The sequence below is a fragment of the Oryctolagus cuniculus genome, chromosome 4 (assembly GCF_051225735.1).
Source record: "Oryctolagus cuniculus isolate XC-2025 breed Fujian yellow rabbit chromosome 4, ASM5122573v1, whole genome shotgun sequence".
Taxonomy (NCBI): Eukaryota; Metazoa; Chordata; class Mammalia; order Lagomorpha; family Leporidae; genus Oryctolagus; species Oryctolagus cuniculus.
The window spans coordinates 57,980,475-58,005,278 of record NC_142870.1 but is presented as its reverse complement, the minus strand read 5'-3'; the positions used below and the strand labels follow the sequence as shown (position 1 = coordinate 58,005,278).

General features: G+C 36.5%; 1 pseudogene; it reads right to left on the bottom strand.

The window, feature by feature from the left end:
- Positions 1-16,936: 16,936 nt before the first annotated feature.
- LOC100348251 (SANT and BTB domain regulator of class switch recombination-like) lies at positions 16,937-19,056 on the bottom strand (annotated as a pseudogene).
- Positions 19,057-24,804: the final 5,748 nt, after the last annotated feature.

The following is a 24,804-nucleotide window of genomic DNA, read 5'->3' as shown; positions in this document are numbered from 1 at the left end:
ATTCTATCCCTTTACTTACTTACAGAAGTAAAGCGTTGACTTGAAAAGTCATCATGACTTTGTCCATGTGATTTATCATCACTGCAGAATTTAACCAACTATATATTTTAATAGTATCCATTGTTAATTTTAAATTTAAGTTATTCTATTACAAGCAAAAGGGGTTCACATTTGTGTCCTTATTACCTGTTAGGGTTGAATTTTGCTTTCCCCAAATTCATACCATGAAATCCTAACCCTTAATACTTTAGCATGTGACCTTATTGGGAAATAGGGTAATTGCCATTGTTCTTAGTTTAGAATGAGGTCATCCTGTAGTGCTGTAGGTCTCTAAACCAATAAGATTTATGACCTTATAAGAAGTCATTTGGATAAAGACACACACACAGGGAGAACACTATATGAATGGAAGGAAAAAGATCAGGTAATGCAGCAGAAGATACACTAAAATCTTCTGACAAACAGTTGAAACCTAAAAGACAACCATGAACATTTCCCCCACACAGACCACAGAAGGAAACAACCAAACTACCATAATCTTAAACTGATTTATGGCTTCAAGAACCAAGAGATGATGAATTTCTGTTCTAAATCGCTCAGTTTGGAAGCCCAATTTGCTTATTTTTCAGAGTTATTTATTTATTTGAAAGGCAGAGTTACAGAGAGGCAGAGGCAAAGGCAGAGGCAGAAGAAGAGGCAGTGGTAGAGGTGGAAATGGCAAAGAGAGAAGTCTTCCATCCAACAATTCACTATCCAAATGGTCCCAGTGGTTGTAGTTGGATGGATCCAGAGCCAGGAACTTCTTCCCCCATCTCCCACACAGGTGCAGGGACCCAAGGACTTGGGCCATCTTCCACTGCTTTCCCAGGCCATAGCAGAGAGCTTGATGGAAAGTGGAGCAGCTGGGTCTGGAATCAGCACCCGTATGGGATGCCTGCACTGTAGGTTGCAGTTTTACCTGATATGCCACAGAGCTAGCCCAAGCATCACTTTATTGATGCAGCCCCAGCCAACTAATACACTACCATTGGTATCTATTCTTGAGTAAAAACAACTGTGAGTTCACCTGTTTGTAAATCTCCCTTGCTGTGATTTTCTTTCATATTTTAATTTGCTCTTTTTTTGCCCCACTCTTGCTCTTTTGTTCTTTTGCAGTATCTGATAGTTCTTTCCAGTATTTTAACTACCAACAGTAGACATAATTTTTTACTAACTTCTCTACCCTTTCTTTTCAATTTAGTTTATCATATTAAGTTCTTGTTTTAATATGCTTACAAAATTAAAAGATAACCTGGAAAGAGTAGATTTTCCCTATATTTTTCCCTTTTTTGTAATTTTTGGTGCTTTTGACCTATTTCTATTTTCTGAGAAAATATTTTCTTTTTTTCTTCTTATATTTTCTTTAAAGCATTAATTGTGTTTCAGAGTTGTTTAGATATTTGCTCTAGAATGTTTGTATGAGCAAGGAAAACTAGATATTCCTTCCAAATAGAAAAGAATCATCATTATTAGAAGTAAAGGGGGGATTGCCTAATTAAATTCACTTTCACCATATGCAATGGTAATTTAATGCTCATATTACAGTTGGTTAACTAGTGACAATTACATATGTACTTAAAATTATAATAAATTTTTGAGAGAAAATAAATAGTAGAGGTTAATAAATACAATGCTATTTATGATTTTGGCATGAACAGAAATTTAATTTCACTGTAGATTGATGCAATATTTATTATCTTAAAGTAGTTAAACATTGCAAGTTAGTCTGTTCTAATTTTGCTTATCTTTTAGCTATGTGCCTAATATGGGATTTTAAATTTGTCACTCTATTTAGTTAGTGACTTAGCTGTCTGAGATTGCAGGGTCTTATTCTCTCTTGTTAAGAACATTTGCTATTTGACTTCAGTTAAAAGGAATGAATGACAGAATCTGTGATTTGCTTAATGGATAAAACAGTCATATCCATTTCCATGTAATTCCCTGCATCTACAAAGGGTAATCCTGCTTCCTGCTGGACAATAACTATAGAGTATTTGATTTGAAGTAGATTTATTTTGATAGGTGAATGTGTTATAAAACTTAAATGTCCTTTATCCTAATATTAAATATGTAAAATGGGAAATCTAAGGTAAATCTTATGTGCATATGACTGAGTGAATTTTCAAGGAGGTATTTCTTTTAAGAATTAATTCTAAAGAGTGAAGTAAATTGAGCCGGCGCCGTGGCTCAATAGGCTAATCCTCCGCCTTGCGGCGCCGGCACACCGGGTTCTAGTCCCGGTTGGGGCGCCGGATTCTGTCCCGGTTGCCCCTCTTCCAGGCCAGCTCTCTGCTATGGCCAGGGAGTGCAGTGGAGGATTGGCCAGGTGCTTGGGCCCTGCACCCCATGGGAGACCAGGAAAAGCACCTGGCTCCTGGCTCCTGCCAGGATCAGCGCGGTGCGCCGGCTGCAGCGGCGGCCATTGGAGGGTGAACCAACGGCAAAGGAAGACCTTTCTCTCTCTGTCTCTCTCTCACTGTCCACTCTGCCTGTCAAAAAAAAAAAAAAAAAAAAAAAAAGAGTGAAGTAAATTTACTAAACTGCAGATATTCAGACACTAGATATATAAATTGTAATTGCTTTCAACAGAATCTCAAATCATAAACCAATCAATGCAAAACTCACAGAATGTAGGTCTTTTTTTTTCTTAATTTAGTGTATATTTTTATAAACATACACATTGCCCTCCAGAATTTCAGGGCGAGGTAGGAAGACTGTCAACTTCTCAGGAGATGTCTGCAGAGAAATCTCTTTTGTTTTTTGTCTTATTGAGAGGTTTATTTGCATGGTTTCTGGGTAATACAATTTGTTCTTACTGCTGTCTTTCTTCTGCTGCTGCTGATAGATGACTGGTGTGACTTTGGTTTGAATTTTGGCATGATCAAGATGAATGGATTGCTCTTGTCTTAGTTGGCTCTGTCATTTCCTCTGAAGACCATGTTCCATCTTCAGCTCTTATGGGACACTCATCAATAACCTCTTACCTCTTTCTCTCTCAGTTCCTTTTCCCATTGTCAGAGAACTTTGTTTTTCTCTTCTTGACTGGGTGAGATTTTCTTTCTTCAAGTCCTACTGTTCTTAGATGGACCTTCCCTTTCCCTCCTAGAGAAAAAACAGCTTAAGAATTATAAGGAAAGACAGCCAAAGGAAAAATAGAAACAAATCAGTAGAAACTAGAAGGAAGAAATGTTCTTTGATTGGTTATCATCAATGTAGATGGCCCAAATATTTGGACGTCTGCTACCCATGTGGGAGACCTGGCTGAATCTCCTGGCTTTGGCTGGCCTGGTGCTGGCCATTTTGGCCATCTGGGATATAAACCAATGGGTGGAAGATCTCACTCTCTCTGTGTGTCTCTGCCCCCGTCTCTGTAACTCTGCCTTTCAAATAAATAAATAAGCAAAAATAAAATATTATAAACTCCTTTCAAATCAGGTTTTCACATAAATAATTGGTGATATAAATAATAGTTGAAGTTAAGTATTTGAATAGATGGAAACTGAAAATGTTGAACATCAATAATGAAGAGATCAAATGAAAGCCATTTTTGAGGGAAAACTATAACATTGTATTTATAAATAAGAAAAGGAAAAATACAGAGTGATTTTAGCATATAATTATATGGTTGATATAAATGATATAAAATTACTGATTTCACAATTGTTTCTACATGAATGCTAACATGACTTTTACAGGAATTTCTGAGGAATAGTGAGTCTATATTATAAGGTGCTTACCCAAAGAATTTAAACAGTTCTCTGAGTCTCAGTCTTTACAGCCATCTTCCTTGTTCTCTCCCCCTTCCTCTCCCTCTCTTTTTCTCTCTCTCTCACTCTCTATCTCTCTCTCTCTCCCATCTTCCTCTCTTGAGTGCACTCCTTTTTCCTTAGTTACACTAAAGAGTGCTATAGAGATTCAGCAAAGTCAATATTTTCATAAGAAGGCACTTTATCCTCTCCCTTAGATCACCACCCTTAACTGTCTGTCCTTTGTTCAGGTGGTCTCAGTCTTTCAAATCTTCACACATCATAGCCTCAAAAAATAAATAAATAAATAAATAAATAAATAAGGGCCGGCATTGCGGTGTAGCCAGTAAAGCCATCACCTGCCATATTGGCATCCCATATGAGCACCGGTTCAAGACCCAGCTGCTCCTCTTCTGATGCAGCTCTCTGCTGTGGCCTGGGAAAGTAGTAGAAGATTCCCCAAGCCCTTGGGTTCCTAAACTCTCATGGGAGACCTGGAAGAAGCTCCTGGTTCCTGGCTTTGGATTAGCACAGCTCCAGCCATTGCTCCAACTGGGGAGTGAACTAACAGATGGAAGACCTCTCTCTCTCTCTCTCTCTCCCTCTCCTTCTCTCTCTGTGTAATTCTGATTTTCAAGTAAATAAATACATCTTTAAAAATAGAAAGGAAGGAAGGAAGGAAGGAAGGATGGAAGGATGGAAGGAAGGAAGGAAGGAAGGAAGGAAGGAAGAACCATGTGAATGATCCTGTGCTTGGCTGGAAGACTGTCTACCTAGCCTATGCAAGGGATTGAGAGGGCATGGCACATCATGCTTCCTGGGAAAAACCCTGGTTGAAGACCCAGCACATTGAGACCCACACATGACCTGACTGCTGGCAAGTGGCAGGGGCCCCAGGCACATTTCCCCCACCCCCACTTCCCACTGAGGGGTGAGGGGCCTTGTAACCATCAGTTGAATTAACAACTCACAGATGTGGGCAAATTGTGTAAGACATCTCTAGGAGCTACGTGACCTATAAGATGACTGGTAAAGGGCTTTGGCACCACCACTCCCTCTGCCCAATAGAATTGCTGTTACTACCCCATGCTATTTCTCCCCTTTGCCTGCCCTAGAATATCCTGTGCCTGATTGCTAATAAACAGACATGTTCACTGAAACTGTCTCCAGTGTTTCTTGTTGAAGAATCCCATTACCCCACCATCACAACAGTGTGGGCCTCGCAAGACAAACCCACAACATCAGCCAACCAAACAAAATTCTAAACCTGCATTGAATGTGGTAATGGAGTTGATGTGGTGGTGCTTCTACCTTTTGCTCTGTTGCTCTGCTTGTTGAGGTGGCCTCTATAAGCACTGATCTTACTTCAGAACATGATGAAATCCTTTAAGTGACTGAAATATCCTTGGAAGAATTCAGGGAAAAGAATTAAGAATTTGAAGAGGAAGAAATGTTCTTTGATTTGTTATCATCTGTGTTAAACAGCTCCTTAAAGAAGACTACAAGAAGATCTACAGGGTCATTTTCCTTTGCTTTCAAGTAAAAATCATTTTTTGCACACATATACTCTTATGCATATACTTGTATTACTCTATGTATGTATGGTTTTAGTATATTGAAATGTGAAATATTTATTTGCATGCTTATAGATAACCTATTTAACATTATCACAGGTTGGAGTTTAAAAATGGAAAGTGATACATAGTTTAGAGTTGAAGCTGTTTGTACCTTTAAAGGAAGAAGGAAGCAGCAGGAATGATCAGAAGATAAAAAATGATGCAGGAGTCTAATAACTAAGGTTCTGAGAAGAACTTTAGTCACATGGAGGAGTGCTCAGAGAGAGAGTTTGAGGCAGTGTCCCATGTCAGGTAGAAATTTCCAGAACCTTTTAGCCCAACCTAATTGAGGCTTTCACTCTGAAGCAAAGATGATCTTGAAGCTGGAACAGACTTTAAATTTTCTGGAAGATCTTTTTGATAAGGAATTGTATAGACTAAATTTCTCCCTACAACTTATATCTCTAATGAATGCCCTTTATAGAGTGAGACCCTATGAAAAAAAAATTGCAACTCACATATTCAAGGATATCATGAATTAGAATTTCCAAATGCTCCCCATGATTAATGACTTCTTTTAAATTCCTGGCAAAAAAAATCATGGCAAATTGGCACTTTATGGCTAGATGAAACTCTACTTCTAATACAAAATTCAATTGAATGAAACACAATTAATGGAGATATCCTTTTAATCTAAACAATACAGAATTAGAGGCCCAGGCATAAAACAAGCCTTTTTCTACTCAGGTTTAATAAGAACCAAACCTGGATCCAAGCTTTATTCCTTAGATAGAGCTAGTTTCAGAATATTCAGAACAGGAAAACGAATCCCAGTGCTTACAATAAATTTGACCAGAAATTTCATCCTCAACCACATTGGCTGGGAACATAAAACCAATGAAGACTGTGGAAGAGACCAGACTCATATACTTTCTACCACTGACTACTGTTCTCATCACTAAAAGCAAGATTTCCGTGCTAGTGAACCAAAGATTCCACCAATGTCAGTATCTTGGATTTTTAAGAATCCGAAAGAGAAAAAAGCAGAGAGAGAATGTCCTAGAAATGAAAAGGAGCCAGTCTTTACCATACTTTTCTAAGTTTTGATTAATCTTTTTTGTTTGTTTGTTTGTTTTATTAGGCAGAGTTAGTGAGAGAGAGAGAGAGAGGGAGAGAAAGGTCTCCTCTTTCCGTTGGTTCACCCCGAAATGGCCACCACAGTTGGCGTGCTGTGCTGATCCGAAGCCAGGAGCCAGGTGCTTCCTCCTGTTCTCCGATGAGGGTGCAGGGCCCAAGCATTTGGGCCATCCTCCACTGCCTTCCCGGGCCACAGCAGAGAGCTGGACTGGAAGATGAACAACCGGGACAGAATCCAGTGCCCCAACTGGGACTAGAACCCGAGGTACTGGGGCTGTAGGCAGAGGATTAGCCAAGTGAGCCATGGCGCCGGCCAATTAATCCTTTTGAACTGTGATCATTAATTCTTCCAGAGCTCTAAGGCCTATAATTATAGTGTCTTAAATTATACCGGCATTCGGCCAATATTGATTTGGAGTTCTAATCTATAGCGATGGGATGGAGCCAAAAGAGGGCAAATGATTCTTCACCTTTAGGTTCTAAGTGAGATGGTGCACATTTAAAGAGAATATGGCTGTCTAATGAAAAATTTCATAAATTATTGTGATCTACAATTTCCTTGTACACTTCCAACATTCTAAGAACTCTGTTTTTATATGATGATTGCTCAGACTTTCAATGCCTCTTCTCAGAATATATCTTCTCAGAATACTGTGTTAGGTAGTAGCAGACAACAGAACCTCTGAGAACTGGAGTATATCAAGAGCAGTTGATTCACAACTAGTGTTCTTATGAAATTCCTCTTGGTCTTTGTCCATGGTTCAGTAATGGCTACTGGTTCTAGAAGATAGCATATTTGGTTATGCTACCAGGCAGGAAGTAGTTTAAAATCCTTAAACTCTATCCTAGACTAAATCCATTCCTTTCTAACTGATTAATACAATTAATATACTTTTATCCTTTCAAGGAATTGATATAAATTGGAAGGCATGGGTAATGCATGTGAGTGTGTATGCATGTGCATGTGTGTGCACGTGTGTGTTTGTATGTTGGCTCAGGCAGTTGGGAGTCAAGTGGAGAAAGTAGCTGTAGCATGAAGATTAGTGTTGATATTTTGGAAGATTTGAACAAGTGAGTGTGGCAACAACCTCCAACAACTGGTAGTTTGTATGTTAGAGACAGGAAAAGGCCCCATACTAGTCTAGGATAGTGGGAACAGGGTTTTAGTGACTGCCATGCAAAGGTAGAGGATCTGGGGCACAGTATTGAAATAGGATCCATGACATTAATTGTTGCAAACCTAGTAAAACATTATAAGCAATAAATGCTGTTAATTTAAGATTCAGGGATCAAATGATGAGATCTTTTTGTTGATGTGTTTTTGATGCAAACTCCGTAGCCATGGCTAGGGGAACTGCTCTGGATGGAAATAAGAATGAATGTCAAAGAAAGGGAGCTCAGGGAAGGACAGAGAAACAGAAAGGAGCATGGCCATTTGCCTGTAAGAAACGCTGTTTCCCATTCACATCTCACAGACCTTACCACTGCCTCAGACAGCATGATAAGGACATATTGAAAATCTCACGTCAATTGGAATTTGCTTGTTTTTTTCATATATCAAGCACTTACAAATATATTAGGTCAGAAAGAAAGAAACTCAGAAATAATCCTAAGAGAAATATCATGCTCATATCCTCATTGTCTCTTCTATCCCCTCACGGAACCTCACTAAAATTTCATTGCAGCAGCCATGTGAATTATTATTTTTTTTTTCTTTTTAAGCATGAATAGATATAATTTCTTTAACCTTTCTCAAAGAGAAGATTGGATACAGGCATTCAAAATGACACCAAAGAAAATATGTAGGCTACAGAGAATCTGTAATACAGGAAAATGCATAGCTATAGTATAGATACAGATTCAGGTATTAATGCAGATGTAGATACATAGTTTTTAACCTGAAGTCAGGAATGCCTAATCATACTTCATATGCTCAAAATTTAGAGGTCTCCTTAGAGAGTCTTTTCCATGAAATTCATTTTAACAATATAGTGCAGTTCCAGAATCATGGTTGTAGACAGAAGACATTGGCTTTCTACTGGGTATGTAGCCTTAGATAAATCATTTTAAATTTTCTATTTAATTCTATACTCTAAACTGAGTATCAGTGTGCTTAGGAGATTTTTAAAAAATGTGAAATTAATTATAATGAGAATTATAGGCAGTATAGAAAGCATGTTTTGAGATATGTTATTTAACACCATAGTAAAGAATGTAATATATCCCTCTCTTCTGTTTAGTGAAGTTCTCCTGGCTGTCTTCTCTTTCTCTCACTCTTTGTTTTTTTCCCAAAGCATTTCTTCAGTATATCCTTTGGAAAGATGATATCCAAAGATTTCTCTGAGATTCAACTGTAAATTCTTAGCTCACACCTCTCTAAGTCTCTGAAGTCACTGACAGTAGGTTAGAAAGAATTGATTTGAAATGTCTGGCATTTCCACCTTAACAACCATAGTTAATAAAGATGTTAGCAAGGAAGAGTCTCAGCTGATAAATTGCAAATTATAAAACTTATCAGATGAGAAGACTTACAAAATGAAAACAGAGGTTAATTACAAATACCCAATGAACTCACAGAAATTTTATTTCAAGTCCTTATATAAAATGTATTTATATAGTTCTGAAAATATATTAATGCTTTGACTATACATGCACTTGCCAAATCTTTGTACTCCACTAAATAGTTCACATATTTTTCATGATATGCAAATGAAGAGACTGAGGAGTAATCAGGAAAATAAACATTTGCTACAATTTGAAAATAATAACCATTTGTTATAATTTCAGGTTTTATGGAAAACAACTTATACTCTTTTATTTTTCAGATGTCTATAGTAATATACCAGGGTACATCAAAATCTCCATGGGGGGTGCTGTGCCAAAGAGGGTTAAGCTGCCATCTGTTGTGCAAGCATCCCATGTGGGCACCAGTTTGAGTTCTGGCTGCTCCACTTCTTATGCAGCTTCCTGCTAATGTGCCTGGGAAAGTAGCAGAGGATGGCCAAGTCTTTGGGATTGTGCATCCACGAGGGAGATCTGGATGAAGATCCTGGCTCCCAGCTTCAGCCTGGCACAGCCCTGGCCATTGCAACCATTTGGGAAGTGAACGAGCCAGTGGATTAAAGATTCATTCATTCATTCTCTCTCTCTCTCTCTCTTTCTCTCTCTCTCTCTCTCTCTCTCTCTCTCCCCATCTCTTTCTATTGCTAGGCTTTTCAAAGATAAAAATAAATGTTAAAAGAAATTTATTTTAAAACTTCATGGAACAATGGAATTCAAATATGTTTATACTGTTGCAAAAAATTTGTTTGAAATCCTCCACTCATATCTTTCCTAATACATATTTCCATAAATGTTTTGAAGAACCCACATATGCATGAATTACAATTTTTTTCCAACAACATAAACTTAACATCTAATTTCTTTTTCAATGAATGTTTTGATGTGTTCTCATATTGTTTTTCCAAATTGAAATGAAACTCTCTTATTTAGTCTCTTTAGTATTTTTAAACTCCTAGCAGATCTGCTGGATCCCACCAGCTTAAAAAAAACATTTTCTGCTTTAATCACTTTTACTTGTTTGACAGATACTGTTTTGCTACTAGATACATATTTTGCATTTTGAAGCAGAATTCTATTCCAAATAGATTGACAGTTTTTCTGTTGGTATCAAAATAGAAAACATAGCTTTGTCCATACATCCAACAGAGGATAAAACAACATAAATAATGGGCATTACAATTCTGACAATGAACAGAGAAGCTTTATTAGCAGTAAGGAAAATAAACATTCTGTGAAGGCAGAAATAGACTCATGATCACGGTTGAATTTGATAGTGCTAAAAAGTTAAATATCTATCTATTTGGATTGTGTTGTAGATCTTTCTTTTTTTTTTCCCAGTTCAAACCAAATTCAGAGGGCACACGCTGGAAAGGAAACAAAATCCATGACTTTGAAGTTAATGCTCAACAGATGTTGAGGTTACAAAGTTGTTCCACTGATCTTCAAGAATCTGTGCAAAGAATTTCAAACAACTTCAGCAAACAATACTGACTGAGTCCATCAGGTCCCAAGTGGAGAGGTTACATGTACACACAATACTTACAGAATACAAATTATTAAATCAGATAGTCTGACCCTATGTAAGATTTTCCCTTTTTGTTGCTTTAATGATAGCCTAAACTTATGTTTAATCACTTTGTTCACTACATTATTTTCACTGTGAAGTGTTAGTTAACCTTACATATAAGTGTGTCTGAATTCCTATAATTACCAGATTTTCAGAATATTTCATAAGCATTCCTGACTTTACACCTACTTGGTTAATATTATTGCCAAGTAAAGAGCTTACTGTATTTACTGTACTTTTTTACCTGAGTGCTGTAAACAGTACATGCAACTATTTCAGAGTTTAAAAATTTAATATTAATTATACATATTCCAATTGTCCAAACTGCCTAAGGTTTTCTTTCTTCTTTTATTTACATCTGTGAGCTCATAATCAAAATATTTTAAAGATTTATTTATTTATTTGAAAGTCAGAGGAAATATTTTTAAAGAGTTATATAGTGTGAGAGAGTAAAACACCACTTGAGACCTCTGGATTCCATCAAACAGTGCCTGAGGTCAAGTCCTGGCTACACTTTTGATTCCAGTTTGTTGCTAATTTGCACCATGAGAAGCAAAAGGTAAAGGCTCAAGTACCTGATATCTAACCATCCATGTGGCGAATCCTGCCATCCACGTCAGGGATTCACCCTGGGTTCCAAGCTCCTGGCTTTCGCCTGGACCAGCACCAGCCCCACCAGTTGCAAGCATTTGCAGAATGAAGTGAACCAACAGATAAGAGATTCTCTCCCTCTTTCTCTCTCTCCTTCCCTTTCTCTCTCTCTCTCTCTCTCTCTCTCTCTCTCCCCCCATCTCCATCTCCATCTCCATCTCCATTTGTCTCTCCTACCTCCCCAACTTCAAGTTAAATAAGTAAATAAATAAAGTAACCTTATCATGTTTGTATAAAACATTCTTTTCTTTAACATGTAAAAAAACAAATCCTTTACCAGAGAAACAATAAAATAAAACTACATTCTATTTAGGACTTGTATATAATGTACAGCAAAATATTTTTTAACTTTTTTTAATAAATATAAATTACCAAGGTACAGCTTTTGGATTACAGTGGCTATTCCCACCCCCCCACACCCCGTAACTTCCCTCCCACCCGCAAACCCTCCCATCACCTGCTCCCTCTCCCATTCCATTCACATAAATATTCATTTTCAATTTTCTTTATATACAGATAAATGTAGTATATATTACGTTAAGATTTCAACAGTTTGCACCCAAACAGAAACACAATGTGTAAAGTACTGTTTGAGTACTTATTATAGCATTAATTCACATTGTATAACACATTAAGGACAGAGATCCTACATGGGGAATAAGTGCACAGTGACTCCTATTGTTGATTTAACAATTGACACTCTTGTTTATGGCGTCAGTAATCACCCTAGGCTCTTGTTATGAGTTGCCAAGGCTATGGAAGCCTTTTGAGTTTGCTGACTCCGATCTTCTTTAAACAAGGTCATAGTCAAAGTGGAAGTTCTCTCCTCCCTTCAGAGAAAGGTACCTCCTTCTTTGATGGCCCATTCTTTCACTGGGACACTGGGATCTCACTCACAGAGATCTTTCATTTATTTGGTTTTGTTTGTTTGTTTGTTTTGTTTTTTGCCAGAGTGTCTTGGCTTTCCATGCCTAAAATACTCTCATGGGTTCTTCAGCAGAATCTGAATGAATGCCATAAGGGCTGATTCTGAGGCCAGCGTGCTGTTTAGGACATCTACCATTCTATGAGTCTGCTGTGTACCCCAATTCCCATGTTGGATCAGTCTCTCCTTTTTAATTCTATCAGTTATTATTAACAGACATTAGTCTTGTTTATGTGATCCCTTTGACTCTTAATCCTATCATTATGATCAATTGTGAACTGAAACTGATCATTTTGGCTACTGAGATGACATTGGTACTTGCCACCTTGATGGAATTGAGTTGGAATCCCCTGGAAGGTTTCTAACTCTACCATTTGGGGCAAGTCCAATTGAGCATGTCCCAAAATGTACATCTCCTCCCTATCTTATTTCCACTCTTATATTTCACAAGGATCACTTTTCAGTTAAATTTAAACACCTAAGAATAATAGTGTGTTAATTAAAGACTTCAACCAATAGTGTTAAGTAGAACAAAAAATAATAAAAGGGATAAAGTATTAAGTTGATCATTGACAGTAAGGACAAGGGCTGATCAAGTCACTGTTTCTCAGTGTCCATTTCACTTCAAAAGGTTTCCTTTTTGGTGCTCAGTTAGTTGTCACCTATCAGGGACAACATACGATATTTGCACTTTTGGGACTGGATTATTTCACTCAGCATGATGTTTTCCAGATTCCTCCATTTTATTGCAAATGACTGGATTTCATTTTTTACTTCTGTATTCTATAGAGTACATATCCCATAATTTTTTTTTCCATTCTACTGTTGATGGGCATGTAGGTTGATTTCGGGTCTTAGCTATTGTGAATTGAGCTGCAATAAACATTAAGGTGCAGACAGCTTTTTTGTTTACCAATTTCATTTCCTTTGGGTAAATTCCAAGGAGTGGGATGGCTGGGTTGTATGGTAGTGTTATATTCAGGTTTCTGAGGAATCTCCAAACTGACTTTCATAGTGGCTTTACCAGTTTGCATTCCCACCAACAGTGGGTTAGTGTCCCTTTTCCCCCACATCCTCGCCAGCATCTGTTGTTAATAGATTTCTGAATGTGAGCCACTCTAACCGGGGTGAGGTGAAACCTCCTTGTGGTTTTGATTTGCATTTCCCTGATGGCTAGTGATCCTGAAAGTTTCTTCATGTGTCTTTTGGCCATTTGGATGTCCTCTTTTGAAAAATGTCTATTGAGGTCCTTGGACCATCTCTTATGTGGGTTGTTTGTTTTGATGTTGTAGAGTTTCTTGATCTCTTTGTAAATTCTGGTTATTAAACCTTATCTCTTGCATAGTTTGCAAATATTTTTCCCATTCTGTTGGTTGCCTCTTCAATTTCCTGACTGTTCATTTGCAGTACAGAAAGTTCTCAATTTGATGTAATCCCAATTGTTAACTTTAGCTTGACTGCCTGTGTCTCAGGGGACTCTTCCAAGAAGTCTTTGACTGTGCCTATATCTTGCAGGATTTCTTTGATGTTCTCTAATAAGTTCATGGTGTTGGGTCATAGATTTAGGTCTTTAATCCATGTTGAGTGGATTTCTGTGTAAGGTGAAAGGTAGAGGTCCTACTTCATGATTCTGTGCCTGGTAATCCAGTTTTCTCAGTACCATTTATTGAATAGACTGTTCTTTCTCCAGGAATTGGTTTTAGATCCTTAATCAAATATAAGTTGGCTGTAGATGTTTGGATTGATTTCTGGTGTTTCTATACTGTTCCATTGGTCTATCCATCTGTTTCTGTACCAGTACCAGGCTGTTTTGATTATAAATGCCCTGTAGTATTTCCTGAAATCTGGTATTGTAATGCCCCTGGCTTTGTTTCGTTTGTACAAGATTGCTTTAGTTATTCGAGGTCTCCTGTGCCCCCATATGAATTTCAGCAACATTTTTGGTATCTCCTTCTATTTCCTTCTTTAACATTTTGTTATTCTCATTGTAGAGATCTTGCTTAAGTTTATTCCAAGGTATTTGATTGTTTTTGTAGCTATTGTGAATGGGATTGATCTTAGAAGTTCTTTCTCAGTCGTGGCATCATCTGTGTGTACAAAGGCTGTTGATTTTTGTGCATTGCTTTTATATCCCGCTACTTTGCCAAATGCTTCTGTGAGTTCCAATAGTCTCTTAGTAGAGTTCTTTGGATCCCCTAAATAAAGAATCATATCATCTTCAAAGAGGAATAGTTTGAGTTCTTCCTTCCCAATTTGTATCCCTTTAATTTCTTTTTCTTACCTAATGGCTCTGACAAAAACTTACAGAACTATATTGAATAGCAGTGGTGAGAGTGGGCATCCCTGTCTGGTACCAGATCTCAGTGTAAATGCTTCCAACTTTTCCCCATTCAATAGGATGCTGGCCGTGGATTTTTCATAGATTGCTTTGATTGTATTGAGGAATGTTCCTTCTATACTCAATTTGCTTAGAATTTTCATCATGAAAGGGTGTTGTATTTTATCGAATGCTTTCTCTGCACCTATTGAGATAATCATATGGTTTTTCTTCTGCAGTCTGTTAATGTGGTGTTTCACATTGATTGATTTGTGAACACTGAACCATCCCTGTATACCAGGGATAAATCCTATTTGGTCTGGGTGGATAATCTTTCCGATGTGTTGTTGTATTCTATATGCTGGAATTTTATTGTGGATTTTTGCATCTATGTTCATCATGGAATTGGTCTGTAGTTTTCTTTCAATGCTATATCTTTTTCCAGCTTAGGGATTAAGGTGATGCTGGCTTCATAGAAAGAATTTGGGAGGATTCCCTCTTTTTTGATTGTTCTGAATAGTTTGAGAAGAATTGGAGTTAGTTCTTCTTTAAGCGTCTGGTAGAATTTAGCAGTGAATCCATTGGTCCTGGGCTTTTCTTTGTTGGGAGGGACTTTATTACTGTTTTAATTTCTGCCTCAGTTATGGGTCTGTTTTGGTTTTCTATGTCTTTATGGTTCAATTTAGGTAGGTAGCATGTGTCCAGGAATCTATCCATTTCTGATAGGTTTCCCTGTTTGCTGGCATACAACTGTTTGTAGTAATTTCTGATGACTCTTTTTATTTCAGTGGTGTCTGTTGTTACATTTCCTTTTTCATCTGATTTTATTGATTTGGGTCTTTTCTCTCTCTCTCTCTCTCTTTTTTTTTTTTTTTTTTTTTTTTTTTTTTTTTTTTTTTTTTTTAGTTAGTTGGGCCAATGGGGTGTCAATTTTGTTTATTTTTTCAAAAAACCAGCTCCTCGTTTGGCTGATTTTTTGGAATGTTTTTCTTGATTCAATCCTGTTGATTTCTTCTCTGATTTTAATTATTTCTCTTCTCCTACTAGTTTTGGGTCTGGTTTGCTGTAGGTTTTCTAGATCCTTGAGGTGAATTGAAAGCTCCTCTATTTGGTGCCTTTCCAATTTCTTGATGTAGGCACCTATTGATATAAACTTTCCTCTTAACACTGCTTTTGCTGGATCCCATAAGTTTTGATATGTTGTGTTGTTAATTTGTTTTCAAGTATCAAACAATTCAGCAAATGTATTCTGGAACAAAATTTCCTAACAGAAGTTCAAAAACCTTTGCAAAACTATACCAAATAACATCTAGATTCAATTATTTGCTAAAATATCCCCCTGAAATAATGATTTCTGGATGTTTAAACTGAGTGTATTGTCTCAATATTTCAATAGAATTCATAACACATTAGTAATGATTTTTCTGTGGATAAAATTATGATATTTTAATTATAAGATAAATGAAATCTAAAATAGAGACACAATGTATCTTAAAGTTTTTGAGACCACACAAGAAATTTCCAAACACATAATTTATTATATGCTTATAATTTTGAAAATATTTTTCTCTGAGCACTGTTTCTGCCAGGGTAGAAAAATTAAAACATGATCCATTATATGTGTGTGTGTGTGTGTATATATATATATACATATATATATATATATATATAAAGAAAACAGAAATAATTACTGCTTTAAGGGTCTACTTGAATGCTATAGAAATATGGTTAGGTCTTAAGAGCCCTAAAAACTGCCTGGTGAATATCTCACACAATAGAAATGATTTACCTAAAACTATTAAAAGTTATTTTAACAAATTCAGAATGGCACTAGCTTCACAGAAGAGAGAGATAATAATTAAGCTCAGATGATCAATATAGATAAGAATTAAAAATTTAAGGAAGTTGTATCGTTGTAAAATAGCCACTCTGCCCAATTCAGGACTGAAATAACTAACTCTTGAAACTTTAATGTAGTTTTAAGATATCTCACTTCTTCCTATTAATGCAAACTTAAAATTAGCATCATTTAACATTGTGTCCTAAAAATGCAGTTCTCAAAACTATCCCAAGATTTATAGCCCCAAAAACACTGCTATCAGTGCACACACACTGACACTACCAGCTGTGTCCCCTAAATTTTAATGATATTACAAACACTTAATTTAGGCCTCTTCTCCTTGAAATAAGTAAAGGATAAAAAAAAATTAGGATCTTAACTATGTAAATTTATAAAAAGTTATTTCCTATGTGGTTTAGAAGCACACTGAAAGAAAAGCAAATTTAAAAAGTATCATATTTAAAAATGGATTTTCATAAAAAAACTATTTCTCTGCATTATTATTTGTGTGACTTGTAAAAATAACTGATAATAAAAAAAAGCCTTAAAAGGCATTTAAAAGTCATTGCTCTGAAGACACTCAAGAAGAGAGGACTTTAGATGCCAAGGAGCATGGCTATCTGAGGTGCTTTATGCAGGATGTCCTTGACTAAAATGACTTTGGACCTTGTGTTTTTCTCTGAGCTGCTTTCCTGTGTTACTGAGGCTTTACTTTGTGCTTCAAACCTGGAATAACCACCTTCTACAACTTCTTTTGTTTCCTTTGACTGACTCAGTCCAGATTACCCAACCTCATTTTTATTAAATGAGCTATAATCTCAAACATATGTTGCTGATCTTCTTGTCTTTGTGTATCCTGGTTGAATCTCAAAGATGCAGAGGCATCCTACTTATTCTGCATACTCACAACAAAATGAGACATACCTCCAGGAGATGGTGTCTCCAATGCATTTTTCCATACAGCTTGGGGATATTTGGCTTTTTTGTTTAGTTATTGCTGTCGCTGTTCTTGTTTAGAGAGCTTCTTTGGATCCTCCTTTTTCCCTTATTTCTTATTTACTTCTTCATCACCAACTTCATCTTCAGTGACCTTAGATCTGAAGAAGATTCTTCTTCTGACATAAGGACTGTTGTTTCAGTTGCAGAGTCTAATTTTTCATTAAAAAGAGAGCACTGAATGCCCGATTTTGTGGTTGCAGGATGTATTTACTCCAGGAGGACATCGTATTCAAGACCCATTTGATTACAGGGGCCAACCACAGGATCAGTAACTGTACCCTTAAAAAAGCTAAGCAATGGCATCTTTAAGCTTGTGCAAACCATCCAATATTCTAGCAGTCAGGCAGCTCAGCAAATTTTCTTACCTTGATCACAAAGGGCAACTATATCCCTCCTCACTTTACGGCCTTTTGTAAGGTAAGAAAGGTCAACTGAAAAAAACTTTTGTTACAAGAGGGATAAATTCTGGTGCCCATGGTCTTCAGGTGCTCAGTGAACTTGCATTCATAGAGTAAGCCATTGTTTCTGAGTGGTATTGACAATGTGAAATATCAACACAGAGAAAAGTCTGACAACATCTTGAACAAATAAGCCAGTTGATTGTTACTCATAAGCACCAATATACATCTCTTCAAAAAGGACTATTCAAATACTCCTGGTCATTTGCAATCTTATCTCTTACATAAACACAGATGAGAATGTCATGTGACTTATTTTTCCATGAATGGAAGACATTCTTTTTTCTGTTTCTTTTGTTAAAGTTTTCTTACACAAACAGCATCTCTTTAATGTTGCTGCATTGCACTGAGAGTCTGGATTCAGTTACTTAGAGTCAAACAGTCTTTCAATCTTGTTACAAAAAATTTACTCCTGGGGCTGGCGCTGTGGTGCAGTGGGTAAAAGCCCTGGCCTGAAATGCCAGCATCCCATATGGGCACTGGTTCTAGTCCCAGCTACTCCTCTTTCGATCCAGCTCTCTGCTATGGCCTGGGAAAGCAGTGGAGGATGGACCAAGTCCTTGGGCTCTGCACCCATGTGGGACACCCAGAAGAAGCTCCTGGCTCCTGGCTTCAAATGGGCACAGCTCTGGCTATTGAGGCCATCTGGGGAGTGAACCAGTGGATGGAAGACCTCTCTCTGTGTCTCTACCTCTCTCTGTAACTCTTTCAAATAAATAAAATAAATCTTAAAAACAAAAAGTTTACTCATAAACTTGTATGCTTGACATTTAAATCATCAACTATATTGTATGTGAACAGATTTGCTATATGTGTAAGAAGACTTGAATTGATACAGTTCAGGTTGTAAGGATTAGTACAATCATATTCACATTTTTTGACATTGTTCAATCAGTGACTCCCTTTTCAAAAACTCTGAAGACATAAGAATTGAACTGACATTTCCTGGCTTCAAAGTGAGCATCTCACTATCTTATTCTCCTTAGTGCTCCTTTTAACATACTCTATTACCCAGTTGAGAATGTGAATGTCACAATGAACAGGAATGTCCAACTTTTCCCAGTGTTTGGCATCCATAGATAAATATTCAGCAAAGTGTGTCATTCATATGCATCAAAAGATCTCATGGGAAATACAATCTTCTTTCAATTTTTTGCTTCATCACATACATGGATCACCATGTTTGACCCTTCAGATTCTTCAGTATTTTCTCCACCATTATGAGTAATACAATTTTCACTTTCTAATGAACAATTCATTATGTATACAACATTCTATCTAAAAAAGAAATTATAAAATCTTATTAACAAATAGAAATACCTTATGACACAAAGATCTTTCTTCTGGGCGTATGTCAAAGAAAATTAAATTATTACCATTTAAAGGAAACTTCCTTCCTGTTTTATTCACAAAGGTAAGGTATAGAAATAACCTTTGTCCTACAATTGATGAATAGATAAAGAAACATGGTGCATATATACAATAGAATATTATTCAAGCTAAAATATGATAATCTCTTGTCATTTACCATAGCGTGGAAAAGTCTGAAAGACTTATCCCAAGTGAAATAAGTCAGATATGGAAAGAATAATTTCATGATCTCAATTATGTGTGGAGCCTTAAAAACATCAAACATAATAGAAGGAGAAGAAAACAGTAGTTAACTAGGGCAGAGGGTGGGGAAGAAATGAGGGATTTATTTCAGAGGAAGCAAAATAGGAGATATGTAGGATGAACAGGCCTAAAGATGTGATGTGCAGCATGAGAACTGCAGATAATAAAATTGCACTATTAGGGGAAAATGTTGAATACATAAACCTAGTTAGTTTGCAAGGATAATAAACTTACATAAAGGGAAATAGCTATCTAGCCATTAAAATAATTGAAACAATAATTCATGTTTTGCCACAAATAGGAGCTCTATCAATACAGGAATAGAAGTTCTATTGATAGAGTAGTAAAAATATTGAGAGTAGTTCTTCCTTTCCATATAGATCCTCAAAATCGAAACAAGCAAGAAACTTAGAAAGGAATAGAAGTTGACATCCTGTTATAGTTATTTTCCTCACTTCACTTCGGAGGTTGATTTGTCTAGTCAATATCTTCAGGTGTAAGCATTAATAAGGAGGAAGCAAAATTTCTTGTTTAGTGTATTACTCAGATTTCTCAAAAAAAAAAGAATTATGATTAAAGAGGTTTATTCAAAATAATTGATTAACCTTATTATAGATTGAGAAGTTCCAAGATCTGCAAGATGACTTAGCAGCTGGAGACCCTGCAGAGTCATGGGCTAGTTCTAGTTAGAGTCTGAAGACCTGAGAACGAGAATGGATAGAGTATTGCCAGGGCGAATGTTGGCAGACTTCAGACCTTATAAGAGCCAGTGTTTAAGTTTGAGCCTTATGTTGGGAAATTTCTGAAACCTTCAGGCAGGAGAATTTATCTTACTCTGGGGAGAAGATGAGAGTGAAGTGAGAGAATAGGGAATGTTCAGTCTTTGTTCTTTCAGGCCAGCTAATCAAATGAGACTCATTCATATTAGGAAGAAAAATCTGTATTACTAAGTCAATTCATTTAAATATTCTGCTCAAAAATGCCCTTACAGTAAAATCTACAATATTTATTCAAATATCTGGGCACTCCATGGCCCAGTATAATTGATAGATAAACTAACCAGCACAGTTACCTACTACATTCTAATAGTTAAGGAGAAAATACTTGAGTGTATGTTCTGTATATTTTCACTGTGGCTGCTGTTCAGACTTTATGAAGGGAAGGCCTGGAAACAAAAGTTGCTATCTTCAGGAAGATTGCCTGACCACAACTGACAGATGCTGATGCATGCCTTTTAGCTGTGGGATTAATTGCTATTTAGACAATGCTTGTCCTTTGTGAAAATCCTTGGAAAAGCCTTATATTTCGCATTAGTGTTTTAGGAAAAATTATGATACCAACTAAGTATTACAAATCTTTTCATGTTATATTTTCTATAATTTGGCTTGTACCACAATACCTTGTATATAGTAATCCATGGACACATACTAGTTGAGTAAGTGAAATATGAATACAAATTAGCATTAACATAAAGAGATTGGAAAATTAGTTTAAGTAGTCAGTAAAATGTTTCGTCATCCCACAGTGAGTGAAGATGTTAATCCTGCAGGAGAGTCAGTACCCTAAATGTGAGTCATCATTTAATGACAAAATTAAAAACTAGAAGTTATAAATCCTTTCTAATCAGCTTTCACCTTTATTCTGAAGCAGATATGTAGTGGTACAGATAACAGGATAAGCCAAAGCTATTATTTCTGTTTACACTCAACTTTGGTGTATGCATAACAAATCCTAAAAATGTCAACAGTTAGTTTGGATTAAAACTGAGCTCTGAACTTGCATTCCCAGATCAACTCCACCCTCTTCTCCACCCACCTGAAAATGCTTTTAGTCAAAATAAACCCTCTACCTGCACCCTGCCTTTGCAAAATACATCTTTGATGGCATATCATTCACAATCTTGGCAAAACTCTAACCTCAATGGAAAATATAAGAGCTCTTATTTCAGAAGCTTTTAAAAACACTGACTAAAGTGCATTATACAGTTCATGCTACTCAAAATGCAGGTCATTCATAGGTTACTTCTGCATAGTGGTTAATGCTAAAGAAACACTGATTTCATGAGAATGGTTCCAGTGTAAGAGCATGATGCATTTATGAGATAGAATGGTTGAGGAAAAGAAAACTGTACTTCAAAAAGATAACAAAGAAAGTGACAGCACTTTAAACAAATTTATATTTGATAATCATTCACAAAATTGAGTAGAGATTCTGAACAGCATTCACATAAAACATGGGTTTAAGAAAAACAACACAAAATGCACTACTGCTTACATAGTTTCAAAGCTGTCTTATCATGCAAAGCATTGTGATGTATGCATTTTCTTTCCTCTGCTAACAACTGATGAAAGAGCAAACCGTACTATAATTTGAACAAGAATTTTGAAAACTATTCATTGTCCGAAGAAAATAAATACTATAAAAATTTCAAAAAACTATCAATAAAATTAAATTTGTCTAATCTTGGCTCAAAAATTCCAGAAATTCTTTTAGGATTTTGCTTAATATATTTTGTGTTTTTATAACAGGATACTTGAAACTAGGTAATTTAGAACAGAAATTTATTTTATCTAGAACCTAGGCAATAGGTTCATTGTCTGAAATGGAATCAGCCTGTACATCCAAGATAATAATGTTTCATTCTGAATTCTCACACAGCAGAAAGCAAAGGACAATAAAAGAGCCTTGTCCCAAAAGTCCTTTTATGATGCAATTCATCCATGACAGAACCGTCTTAATACTGTTATAATAATAAATTTAGAGGGGTTGAACAGTCAAATCATAGTAGACTATTTGATATAAGAGTTCATAATTTTCTTCTATTTTTCTCTTAACTACCTAAACATACACATGATTTGATGAATTGAGAAATATCCTTCATTGTTGTGGATCAGTTGTAAAATTATGGTGTTGTGACTAAGGAAAGGCTGTATTTTAAATTTTGCTTTTCTTCTTGTGCTATACAAACATGTACTTAATACAGTAACTGCAAAATGAAACAATATTTATCACTGAAACTACAGATTTCGTATTTTGTTTCTGAGAGAGTTTAGAGAGTCATTGATTAAATCTAGCTGAATTCAGTAATCCAGATAACGTTTAGTGGTAAAGCGAGTCTAGAATCACAAATTCCCTAGCTAGGACTTGAGCAACATTTGCATTTCCACTTTAAAATGAAGTCTTCATGAATCAACAACTACTTCCTATCTCCAAAGGTTTCAACTAGCAGCAGGCAGAAGTGGGTAGGATGCCTAAATTACATTATAGTTCTAAACAAGATTGAGAGCCTTTCAAGTATTTAAAACAGTAGAAGCTATTCCATAAATGTGCATAAAGTATCTTTCATTTTTGTTACTGCCAAGAAAAGTAGGAAATGTGGAAGTGGGGGAGAAGAGGAAGGAAATGAGGTGACCAGGATTTGAAAGAATGACAAATATTTTGCCTTTATTAATCTATTAATCTATTAATAAAGGTAGGGGGACCTGGGAGAGGTTTCTGTTTCCTGGCTTCACATCGGTCCAGCTCCAACTTCTGCGATCATCTGGAGCGTGAACCAGTTCATGGAGGACCTCTCTCTCTGCCTCTGCCTCTCTGTAACTCTGCCTTTCAAAGAAACTAAATCTTTTTTTAAAAAAAAACTTTATTAGAGTTTGAATATATGACTAAGTACATTCAAGAAAAGTATTAACAAAAGCCTGAGGATTAAGGAAAGATGGTGGCAGGGGAAGCACGAGAAATATGTGCCTAAAAAAAAAACTGTACTGGCATAATCTGACATAACTATTTTCAACTCTGAAGTCTGTTAAGAATTCAAACTTTCAGGGAAGTATGTGATGGTAAGTTGAGATACCTTTGATTCTCAGTCCTATCATTATGATCAATTGTGAATAGAAATTGATCACTTGGACTAGTGAGATGGCATTGGTACATGCCACCTTGATGGGATTCAATTGGAATCCCCTGGTATGTTTCTAACTCTACGGTTTGAGGAAAGTCAGCTTGAGCATGTCCCAAATTGTACATCCCTTCCCTCTCTTATTCCCACTCTTATATTTCACAGGGATCACTTTTCAGTTAAGTTTCAACACGTAAGAATAACTGTGTATTAATTACAGAATTAAACCAATAGTATTAAGTAGAACAGACAAAAATACTAGGAGGGATAAAGTATTAAGTTGTTCATCAACAGTCAGGGCAAGGGCTGATTAAGTCACGGTTTCTCATAGTGTCCATTTCACATTCACAGGTTTCCTTTTTGGTGCTCGGTTAGTTGTCAGCAATCAGGGAGAACATATGATATTTGTCCCTTTGGGACTGGCTTATTTCACTCAGAATGATGTTTTCCAGATTCCTCCATTTTGTTGCAAATGACCGCATCTGAAAATACTAACTGACAGAACAAAAAAGGGAGAGAATGATCCAACATGGGAAGCAGGATACACAGCAGACTCATAGAATGGTGGATGTCCTAAACAGCACTCTGGCCTCAGAATCAGCCCTTAAGGCATGCGGACACAGCTGAAAAGCCCATGAGAGTATTTCAGGCATGGAAAGCCAAGACACTCTGGAAAAAAAAAAAAAAAATGACTTAAATGAAAGATCTCCGCGAGTGAGATCCCAGTGGAAAGAATGGGTCATCAAAGAGTGAGGTACCTTTCTCTGAAGGGAAGAGAGAACTTCCACTTTGACTATGACCTTGTCTAAATATGATAAGAGTCAGCAAACTCAAAAGGCTTCCATAGCCTTGGCAACTCATGACTGGAGCCTAGGGAGATTACTGATGCTATAAACAAGAGTGTCAATTTGTTAAGTCAACAACAGGAGTCACTGTGCACTTACTTACTCCTCATGTAGGATCTCTGTCCTTAATGTGCTGTACATTGTGATTTAATGCTATAACTAGTACTGAAACAGTATTTTTTTTTTGCTTTCAAACTTTTATTTAATGAATATAAATTTCCAAAGTACAGCTTATGGATTACAATGGCTCCCCCCCCCCATAATGCCATAATGTCCCTCCCACCCACAAACCTCCCATTTCCCACTCCCTCTCCCCTTCCATTCACATCAAGGTTCGTTTTTCACTTTGTGTTTCTATGTGGGTGCAAACTGTTGAAATTTACTTAATATATGCTAAACTGATCTTCTGTATATAAAGAGAATTGAAAATGAATCTTGATGTGAATGGAAGTGGAGAGGGAGCAAGAACGGGGAGGGTTGCAGGTGGGAGAGAAATTATGGTGGGGGGAGGCCATTGTAATCCATAAGCTATACTTTGGAAATTTGTATTCATTAAATAAAAGTTAAAAAAAAAATAGTCCATAAAAAAAAAGTTGAGTTACCAGCTTTTCACACAGTAGCAACTCCCAATAACTGATCCCTCAGCCTGTGGA